The sequence below is a fragment of the Tyto alba genome, unplaced genomic scaffold (assembly GCF_018691265.1).
Source record: "Tyto alba isolate M040663 unplaced genomic scaffold, T.alba_DEE_v4.0 Super-Scaffold_9, whole genome shotgun sequence".
Classification (NCBI taxonomy): domain Eukaryota; kingdom Metazoa; phylum Chordata; class Aves; order Strigiformes; family Tytonidae; genus Tyto; species Tyto alba.
In genome coordinates, this window is record NW_024881330.1 from 31640612 (window position 1) to 31651834 (window position 11223).

General features: G+C 42.4%; 1 long non-coding RNA gene across 1 annotated transcript; it reads left to right on the forward strand.

The window, feature by feature from the left end:
- Positions 1-389: 389 nt before the first annotated feature.
- Positions 390-8038, forward strand: LOC116965313. Its single transcript, XR_004409280.2, has 3 exons — positions 390-1660; positions 5632-5825; positions 7373-8038. It is a non-coding gene; the product is annotated as an uncharacterized LOC116965313 (long non-coding RNA).
- Positions 8039-11223: the final 3185 nt, after the last annotated feature.

An 11223-nucleotide genomic window follows, 5' to 3' on the forward strand; every position in this document is an offset into this window, starting at 1 on the left:
GCGATCTTTGACCTTGATTGTAAGAGGTTCCTAAAGCCTGTTACTCAGCAAAAGGCCAAAAGAGCAAAAGCAGATTAGACAGTTGTTAAGGCTTTTGTTTTAATTTCCTAAACGACTTATACACAGCTGGGTTTGGTCCCTTTGTTCTGGGAGCAGTAACAAATATTTGTCACATGAACATACTCCCTATAGACTTCAGAAACATAGTTTGTATTTTAAATAAAAGGCTTTTCATTCTGTCTCCGCAGACAGACACGCTCTCCCAAATCAGTTGGAGGAGAGAATATAAAGAAGCTAGAGAAACAAGTCTCCCTGCTGGAACTTGAGACATCGTTTCTGTATCCTTTTGCAAAAACAAAACTGAAAGCATAGGAACTTCAGAGTGCTGAAGTGAATGTGTTCATGTAGGAAAGTATACTTAAGTCTCTTCTAGGGGGAAAATGATTCATTTGACTTACAGTAGGAAAAGAAGATGATTTCCTTTGTGTAAGACTCCATGGAGAATTCCATATTTGGAAACTGTGTGCAGTTCCCCGTATTTGGGAGAATCTGTTTGCTGTTTCCTAAGGGTGTGTTCCTAACTGTGAGAACAGCCTAGACTTAAAAGGCAGAGGACTTTCTTCCCACTAGGAATGCAGTCTACCAAGCTGCTTCAGCTGCTTCTTTGTCCAACTGAACATTTGTCTTTCATTTGAATATTGAATTTAGTTATCTGTTTGGAGAATACAGATTAAATGACCATCTTGTTATTACATCCTCTTTGGATCCTAAACTTAAGACAGGCAGACAGTAGTTTTACCTATTTATCTGAAACAGCAGGTGGTTTGATTAGGAAACTACAGGACAACAATAGATGAGAAATTTTGCAGCTGGAATAAATTAAGCGTCTCCACGTAGAAGTCTGTATTTACCATGGCTCCAAGAGTCTTTCACATTCATTCACTAAAGTGACAGCATAGGGTTTTGTAGAATGGGGGTTTTATGCGTGGCAGCAAACTTGAAAATGTCAAAGTGACTGGGAAAATTCCTTAGGATTTATGTTTTAAGTTAATGCTTAATCAGACTTTGCAAAAGCCAACCAATCTGATAGAGTGGTGAGATAGGAGTCAGGTAAGACACAAAATCCTTATTATAACATGGGTAATAACATTATAGCACCATAACTAGTAGCTTTGTTTTCAAAGTAGGCTGTAAAGTGTGCTCTGGGCTGAAATATAGTGTATGTAAATAGATTGTCCTTGCAAAACTTCTTTCTGGAAGGCTAATACTCCCAGCTGCTCTGGGTCAAAAAAAAAAAAAAAAATCAGAGAAAAGCTCTAGAAAACACATCAGAACATCAGAACTCCATGCAGAAGGAAAAAAACTAAGTTTGCATTTTTTGTGGTCTCATTAACCTGTAGGTACTTCTGAGTTCTCCATTTCTGCAGTATCAGCGTACAGCGGCATCGCACTGCTCACCAAAAAGTTGTTGGGGTCAAATATGAAGCAACTGTTGACTTTGCCTGAATTCTATTGAATGTTCGTGTGTTACTGATTTGAGCATTATATTTTCTCCTTGTGTGGCTGTGGCATTCCTTGGAGGGGATGTCCGTGCCCAAGAGCCAGGTGGTGGAACCTGAGCCGATGCTGCCGTTTGCAAGAGCAGAGGGAAGTCATGCAGGTAAGTGCAGGCTTTCTCTTGCTGGTACAACAGTCATGGTCAGATGTCCTCTCCAGACCTAAAGAGCTTATGGAACAGAAGAGAAGTAACAGGTCTTCATCCTGTTCTGGTACCATTTTACCTGCAAAAAGGAAGCTGTAGGCCTTATTTCCACATTCTACATTGGTCAGTAGCTGCATCTAAGAAAGACACAGTATGGAGAGTGCACGTGGGTCGCACGTTCTGCATCCGGGCAGGTTTCTCCTAGCAACATGAAGAGCCATTCCTGAAACAGCTGGGGGCTGTGCTGTACTGACAGTCCCCCTGAGGACCGAAGGGGAAATTAGTCATCTACAATGGAGGAGTAGGAAGGAAAAGATGTTAAACAAAAGGGAAAAAAAAAAAGTCACATGCATTTTTTGTGTCTTTACTTCTAAACCTGAACTTTCTCCTTATGAAAGTAATGCAGCCGCCAAGGATTTCAAAGGGAGGAGAGACATAAAATCATTATTGTAGGTGGCCTTAGCTCTTGCTTCTCTTCTTTTCAGTGGAGTATTGCAACTTCTTTTTTTTTTCCTGCCTACACATCAGATCAAGTAAACCAAAGAGCGCCTGTGCTGCTGCAGAGAAACGTGAGAAATAAGCTACAGGCTCATGTTACCTGGAGCCCTGTGCTACAGGCCCACCCCATCATTTGGCAGCCAGGCAGAGTAGGGCTGTACCCACCCATGCTAGGGGCACGGGTTTGCCATCATAGCTCTGTAGTTAAAATATAAATATGTTTCCTAGATTCCTCCTTATGATAGCATGAAAATCTCTGAAACTTTGCAGTATCTAACTGATACTTAAGTAGCCTGCTGCTTACACTAGGCAAGTCTGTTCATCACCAGTTCTTTCAATATTTCATGCTTTCTCCCAGATTTGGCCCTTTAAATCACTTTTGTGTTTTTGTTGGTTTTTAATGACAACTATTATTTTCCTTCGGAAGAAATTGCATACATGACTTCAGTGCAAAAATCTCACAATGTAAATCAGTCTCATGGTTTTTATGAGTTTGTAGTTTTGGCAGTATTGGTGATTTTTGAAGAGATCAGAGACTCCAAAGTCTTTAATATACCACTGTTAATTAGATTCTTCTGCAATTAAAACTAAATAAAGATTTGCTGTCTAAGCTGTTTAGCTTCGTTAAGACTGTTCAGCCATCAAATAAACCTGCTTTGTTGTTATACCCAAACAGTCCATATCGCAAAGATTCAATAAAGCCTCTAGTACCTTTCAGCTTTACACCTAAAAAAAGAAATCTAAACTTGCACTGTTCATTGAGTTCTGATCAAATCCTTGTGAGCCTGAGCAGACTGTAATTCTCATGAAATAAGGACTGTTTTGGATTGCATGACAAGATTTTTGTAGCAGGGGAAGGGGTGGGGGGTGGGTGGCTGCAGGAGTAGCTTCTGTGAGAAGCTGCCAGAAGCTTCCCCTATGTCCAGTGGAGCCAATGCCAGTCAGCTCCTAGACGGACCCACTGCTGGCCATGGCTGACCAGCGACGGTGGTAGAGCCTCTGTGGTAACATATTTAAGAAGGGGAAAAAAAACCCTGCAACAGTACCAATTGCAGCTGGAGAGAGGAGTGAGAAGGAGAGAAACAGCTCTGCAGACCCCAGGGTCAGTGAGGCAGGAGGGGCAGGAGGTGCTCCAGGTGCCGGAGCAGAGATTCCCTGCAGCCCATGGTGAAGACCATGGTGAGGCAGGCTGTGCCCTGCAGCCCGGGGAGGAGCAGATCTCCACCTGCAGCCCATGGAGACCCCACGCCAGAGCAGGTAGATGCCCCAAGGAGGCTGTGATCCCATGGGAATCCCACACTGGAGCAGGCTCTTGCCAGGACCTGTGGAGCTGTGGAGAGAGGAGCCCACGCTGGAGCAGGTTTGCTGGCAGGACTGGTGATCCTGTGGGGGATCCACGCTGGAGCAGTCTGATCCTGAAGGACTGCACCCCGTGGGAGAGACCCACGCTGGAGCAGTTCATGAAGAACTGCAGCCCGTGGGAAGGAATCACATTGGAGAAGTTTGGAGGACTGTGTCCCGTGAGAAGGATTCCATGTTGGAGCAGGGGAGGAGTGTGAGGAGTCCTCGCCCTGAGGAGGAAGGAGCGGCAGAGACAAGAAGTGATGCACTGACCACAACCCCCATTCCCATCCCCCTGTGCTGCTGTGGGGGAGGAGGGAGAGAAATCGGGAGTGAAATTAAGCCTGGGAAGAAGGGAGGGGTGGGGGGGAGGCGTTTAAAGATTTAGTTTTAATTTCTCATTATCCTACTCTGATTTGATTGACAATAAATTAAACTAATTTCCCCAGGTCGAGTCTGTTTTGCCCATGACAGTAAATGCTGAGTGATCTCCCTGTCCTTATCTCAACCCACAAACCTTTCGTTATATTTTCTCTCCCCTGCCCAGCTGAGGAGGGGAGTGATAGAGCGGCTTTGGTGGGCACCTGGCATCCAGCCAGGGACAATCCATCACATTGTTTTCCAAATTTAACAGCACTTCAGACAGAACTCATTTTTTAGACAATTGTAATCTGAAGTGAGAAACGTGAGATGACAATAAAGGTTGGCTGAACTGCAAGAACAAACATAGTGTCATAATGCTCCTCAAGCACTCCAGAAATAGCCCCCATTCAGTTCTTTTCCGAGCACATATTTGTGTGTGTGCTCGATTAGGTCGTACTCGTTTGGTCAAAGTTGGGAGTGTTAAATATCTACCAATCTGGGCCAGTAATTCTGACATTTATGGAACAGTTTCGTCGGTGTTCTCATGATCATTATCTTTAGCCTAATGTACCATCTTGAGATTGAAATGTCCCAAGCCAGCGCTAACCCAAGGAACAACTAGAAAGAAATTATATGACATTTCCTGACAAGTGTTGGCAATGTTGGCTTTAACAGTTGCTGTGAGTATGAAAGCATTGAGAAGATGAGCACATTTACTTGTTACCAGCTATAATTGTTTTATCCTTAGTTTTGCACCATGGGTGCTTTTTTTTTTCCCATAAACTCCATTGTTGGAGTTAAGATTATGCAGGAATTCCACCTTTTATTTTGTTTTCCATTGATAATTCTAATGGTTGCAAAGAAAAAAAAATAAATTGTATTTCATAAAACCTTGGAATTTAAAAAGAAAAAGCAATGCATAAAGTTTTCAGAGCTTCTGATTTAGAGAGTCCTGACTAGCTGTGACTGCTGAGTACTGCACATGGCTACACAGGCACTATGATGGCAGAGTAGCCACAGAAGGAAGTTTACTCATAAATTTTACAACAGTTTGCAGTGTTTATTTCTCTATGTGCATTTTTCATAGTAGCCGTCGCTAAATCTTAGATTAAAATAAAGTTAAAAACCCACACTCCCAGGATTTCAGTAGAAGGTTGGTTTGGCATTTCAAGTCACTTCTCTGAGAAGCACTCACCTGTGACAGATTACTATGACTACTAATTTATGTTTCAGCCTGTTTTACATTAGCTTGTCCTTTCCTGACTCCAGTAACAATTTGTTTATTTAGTTTGTGGCAGATGTGCCAAGCTTGAGGATTAAAAAAAATTAAGAACTTCTCCCCCACACATCCCCCAGTCAGGTGCCCCCACACTGTGGTTATTTATTTTGGGCAACATTGTTAGGTTCTTTTATTTGCTTTCTGGTTTCTGAGCTTGAGGGTGGACCTGACTCACATTTTCCAAGTGCTTTGCAAGCCGTAGGGCTTATTTTATTTTTAATTTAGAAAAGTTCTGTTCTATTGCAATCGCTCTATTCCTGCAACTCAAATCTTGAGAAGGAAAATCTGTTATAAAATGAGTTGCAACAAAAACCACAGAAGCTGGCACCTCCCCGTTGTGCATTACTTACACAAGACAGTTCAGAAGTGATATGTGCTGCTCTGTTTGTTGCAAGATGTGAATAGTAGGTATCCACATTAATTGTTGTATCAAAATGTTATGTTATAGCCAGAAGTAAGAAAACTGAAGCTAGTACGTGATTCCAGTTATCGTGTGGTCTTTGGAAAAAACAAGCCCGTACTGCTCTATGACCAAGCCAACAATTCCTGAACAGTAATTTATAGTGAGAGCGGGCCAGAAAGACTACCAGCATCCAACCAAAAAACACTCCTCATGGAGAACCCGTTGTGCAGAAGATGAAGGTAATTTTCTAATTCTAAATAACTTACAGCTCCCACTTGCATTAAATCTCTCAAGTATGACTCCACAGCTCACCGATACACGGCCCTTTTCCACTCGAGATGTCCGTTCTCTGGTGCCCTCTGCTACGCTCCACCCTCCTCCCCAACCAGTTTGACAAGGCAGTACAATCACCTCCAGCCTGACTGGCCTCATTTATTCAGGAACTGTTACAGCTACTGCTCTTATAGTTCTGGCTACAATGCTATTATTCTGTAAAGAATTTGAGAGTAAAAAATATTCATCCGAGCGTACACAGTGAATTTCCACTCCCTCAGATGAAATAGCCTAGAATTCGTTCCCTCCCTTCTCTTGTGGTGCAAATGTGAAAAATATATTGCAATCTATCTCATTCAGGAAAATTGCTGGACGAGATAGAGATTTTCCCTCAGCCTGATCCCAGTTACATTTATTTTCTATTTTAAATACAATCTTGTGTGCTCATAGCAGATTGAGTGCTTAGAGTACTTTGCCATGGTCCTGAATAGAGCTTTGTATCTACCAACTCCATTTTGTGATAGTGATGTTATCATATATTAGTCCAATTTTTATTTGGTGCCAGATGCTGAGGGCCTTAACGAACAAGGTGGAGCTCAAAACCAGGTGAAAGGAGTGAAGCCTACACTATTTTTGCCACCTTCTCAAGGTGAGGCAGAAAAAATTTACAGAAAGCTCTGTCCCGTGCAGCTCTCAGACTACAGCTTCAGTAGAGGTGTTTTAAGGCACAAAATAAAGATGAAACTTTTGCAGGCACAGAAGCCAAAGCATTAAGCCATAATAAATCCATTACAAGATAAAGTTTGGTGGAACTGTCATTGCTGAATCAGTTATTGTTTTTCATTTGCTAAATTGATCTAATTTCATATAATTCCAGGTATTGTTTGTCCTCCTCCGACATGAAGCCACATTAAAAAACCCCTTGTATGCCATGGCATTAGGCATACGAGCCCATAGGTTTCTCGGCATTTAATACAGGACTCTCATTCCCCGTGCTTGAGGAAAGTAAATTGTGTCAGTGTCAGCATGCAGAAAACATAGAACCAGAAGTAAAATACTGAGCATTGACTACAAAAGTACTTAAAAAACTAGCTCGTATTTGGCCAGCCTTCTCGAGTCTTCCGGGCACATTACTAAAGCCTTCATACAAATTAGCAGCCACAAGCAACGATTCGTATTTAACTTTGCAGTCAGGACAGAGAATGTGCTAGAAATGGCTCACGGGAAGGGGGGGAAGGGTGGTGCTCAGCAGTCCCGTAAATTCCTTGCAGGAGGAGCCAGGCTGGCGGTGTAGCTGGGTCCCCGCGCCGTTCCGCAGCGTTAGCTAAAACCGGGGTGGCCGGGTCCCCCCCTCCCGCAGGGCGTCGGTGGCCCCGGCGCTGCACCGGCCTGAGCTGCTGCTGCACGCGTCCGCCCGTCCGCAGGAAAGGCTCCAACTACCTCCGGGCTGAGCGCGTTAAAAAACAGGTAAAAGAAGGGTTACCAAAGACGTTTTCCTCTGGTACTTTTTCAGGATAAAATTCCAGCTTATTTGTGCGCACCTCTCCTAAAGAACACGGACCAGAGCACATTAAACCCAAGTGGTCAGGTAGAGCCATTTCGTTAAAGAGGAGCTGGAAGTTTTGACGTCGTATGTCGTATTTGTGAGCATTTTGAGACAGAGTATTTAGAAAACCTGTGGAGATTCAGGTATCGCCCTGGAAAGTATCAGTTGGTTAAGTTGTCAGTAAAAAAAACCCCAAACTTTTACCACACTGCAGTGCTTAAGTACTGAAAACATTTAACACATCTGAATAAATAGTGAAAGTAGAGGATTTTGCAGATGACTGGGAAACGAGAAAAGAGAAATGATTAATATTCTAAAATACAGCAGAACAGCACATTAAGCAACTTAAATGTCTGTAAACATAATAAGGACTAGATGCAAAAATGGTAGGGTTTTTATTTCTTTAGAAACAGAAGCAATAAATCTAGATCTCTGTGATAATACAAGGGAGAAAGAAGAAGCTGCTGCACGCAAACCTGCCTCCTGCCTTTTAGTCTCCTCTGTCCAGTGCCAAAAGGGTTTACCTGTGCGGACACATACACCCAGGCATGTACGGTGACATATTTTTTACAGTGGCTGCATGTTAAAGACGTTCCCATCTTGCTAGCTGTGCCATGATACCTGTGCCTGCCTCGAAGCCATTGCAATAACATCGGGTGAGACTGAAGCATCACTGAATGTAACTTAGCACCCCCTGATTAATCTTCTTAAAATTCCTATAATATTTGTGAATAAATTGTATCAACTTCTGCCTGGTGGTTGAAGTGAGTCTCTCTCTTTGCAATGCGTTTTGCCTGCTGCATGGGTAACGGCGGCGGTGAAATATTGGAAGCAACGACTGCCACACGTGCACGCTCACCACCGCAGCCAGAATATGAACCACAGTTACCGAGGGCTGTGCGTGCTCTGCAGTTTCAGTTCCCACAAGGGTGCCTACGGGTGCTGCTGAGCGCTCCTTCCTTTGAAGGTTAAGCATGCGCTCCAGTGGAGAATTAAGGCACCAGCAAAGCGGTTCTGTAGTGTCTGGAGAGGGTACAGTAGGAGAAGTTTGCCGTACCCTCGTGTCTGCAAAAGTTACTGGCCTTCTCTCCCTTCTCTCACGTGTTTCTGGCTGAGCTGCTCCCATTCCCTGCTCTTTACGTGAGCTTAACTTACTGAGAAGGGTGAGTTGATGCTACTCAGGAGGAGCTGGCTGCCGCCCAGCTGTGTTGTAGCCAGATGTTCTCTCTGCTTGCCTGGGCAATGCGAGCTCTCTGCTGACCCTAGCCATGTCCTCCACCACCCTGATGTGATTCAAGAGAGCTCAGCTGCCGTCTCAAAGCCCCTGTGCCCAAAGCCTGGGCAGTCTGTGTGAGAGCTAGGCTTGGCACTGGGAGGCTCCTGAAGGCCAGCCTGGTCTTGCACGTGCCCAGACTGGGTCTACTGTGACAAACTGCATTGTGGCTGTAGATTGGGGATGCTCAAAAGATTAGCAGTCGTTTCACTGCAACACGGGTAAGGACTTAGATGTCTAAAAGCACTTTTTAATCTCTTGGTGTATGATTTTGGTATTTTTTCTGCAGAACATACTACCAGTACCAATGTCAATGTACATTATGAACCCCAACTTTTTCCCTTCTGGCAGCTTATAGCACACCTACTCTACAGTTGGAAAACGGAAGCTGGTAAGCCAACGATTCCAGTTCTGGCTACCTGAAAGCCAAAGTGTCAAGATATAAGCGTTCAGGCTAACTTTTGACTTCTCTTGACTGTAATACCACTGCTTTCTAAATCTGTTCACATCTCATTTTGACAGAAGACAGTTATCTTTTATAAAGTTTAAGCCTTCTTTAAAAGGAAATTTTTAGCTTATCAGCAGCGTATGTACAGTCCTTTGAGATGGGGGCAAGATCATTAACAGATAATAGTGGTGCACACAAGTGTCAGACCATTTTAAATTCACTGTTGCATTGTCTAATTTAGAAAAGAAATTATAAAATTGAAACTGAATCTCTGAGGGAGCTTGTGGTGCAACTAATATGACCAGCCCTTTTAAAAAAAATATACGTAGAAAGCTTAAATAAATATGCTCATGGTTAACATGTGCACTAAGAAAACTGAGCCCTTCATCCAGATTTGTGGAGACAGCCACAGCCCTTTGTCACTGTTGATACGTCTTTATAACAACATGATTAGGAAGAGAAAACACCAGCATTTCAGATACCAATATTTCAGTTTATATTGCTTTTTACGGTACTGTAGCTAAATCTTAGAAAAGTGCACTAGTAAGTTTCAAGCTTTGCTCCAATAATTAAAGCATTGTGAAGTGCAGAGAGAGAGCCCTTGCTTTTCTTTTACAAGCACTTGTCAGGTCATAAATAAAGCATGAGAAAAACAAAGGAAGTAAAATTGCGCCAGCCCCAAAAGCACCTTAAGGTTCATTTAATCGTCAGAATGTGAAGTGAAGTGAATTTCCCAGTGAAGGGAAATTGCTTGTATAAAGTAAGATGCAAAGCAATTGATACTGGCAACATTCAGTGTGCCCATGTATCCTATGCATTTTGTTTTATTCTACTGTATCACAATTTTTTATAATGATATTAGCAGCTGCATACTGGTTAAGTTCAAGTTAGGTTAGTAATTAACGTGCCCTTAGAAATTCTGCAGTTTTTACCTCTGTAGGGAGTCAAATGCATTATGATCAAAGATATATTGGATAGCTAAGTACTTTCAGTGAAAAAGAGATGTTGCATGAGATACCTTGAGTTTGGAGTTGGGGCAACCTACGTTTTTGTGAAAGGGACTTACTGTTGCAGTATGAACTGTTCAGCAGCAGTGTTGCTCCCCCAAAAAAACCCAAACTCAAAACTGAGAAACTTTTAATATCAACCAATTCAGCCACTTCCGCATATGTGATACATCTACTGGTTTTAACTCATTTTAGTTTTACATATATTCCTCCATTTAGTTCATTCAACACTAGGAGGAAATACCCAATGCACAAGATGTTTGTAGTAGCCTATTCTCTGTTGTCTATACTTTGCAGAAACTGATTCTGCAAAAATATCAGTCAAATGAAATGAAAAGAACTGTGCAAAGAACCCTTCATCATTAGACCCCGAAAAAAATGCAAAGTGTTTTTAGCAAGTTACCTCGCATAAAGACCCTGGATCTGCTGGACAGATGATTGGAAATTCAGATATACAGAACCGAAATTCACACTCAGGCTACAGGTACAAAATTTTTTTTTTACTTCCAAGCGCAACAGGGAGTTAAACTAAGTATTGTAGAATTAAATCTATTCTGTAGGCTTGTATTCCGATTTTTTTTTTTTCTTACTGTGAATCTGCTGGTGTGCCTTCGTTCATCATCAGCTCCTCCATGTCTGTCATGAGATATCTCTGTATTGTGTACAACACCTGCTTGGATCTACTTCAGAACTACAAGATCCAATAGACAGGCCATGTGATAGTTCAGGGCTCAATACCTACTAACATCTGTTGATGTTGTTGAAGTCCTAGGGTTTGTTTTCTGATGAGACAGAAATTAAACTCGGGAAGAAATCCAAATCCCAATAATCAACAGTTCTAGTTCTCAGTCTAGAGATCCTGCATAAAATCCTTATATTTTTGCATGGTTTTGGCTAAGTCAGTGGGACTACCTTCTGGTGGGCCTTGAATGTCTTCCTGCCTTTAAAAGACAGAAGCTGTAATAACAGCTTCAACTCGAAAAGGAATGAAGAGCAAAAAATTATATGTATTTTTAGAGTTGTAATTCAGTATTCTAGGACTATGCTGCTACATAGCGCACTTTCCAGAAGAAATGCATGAGGCTGTGCA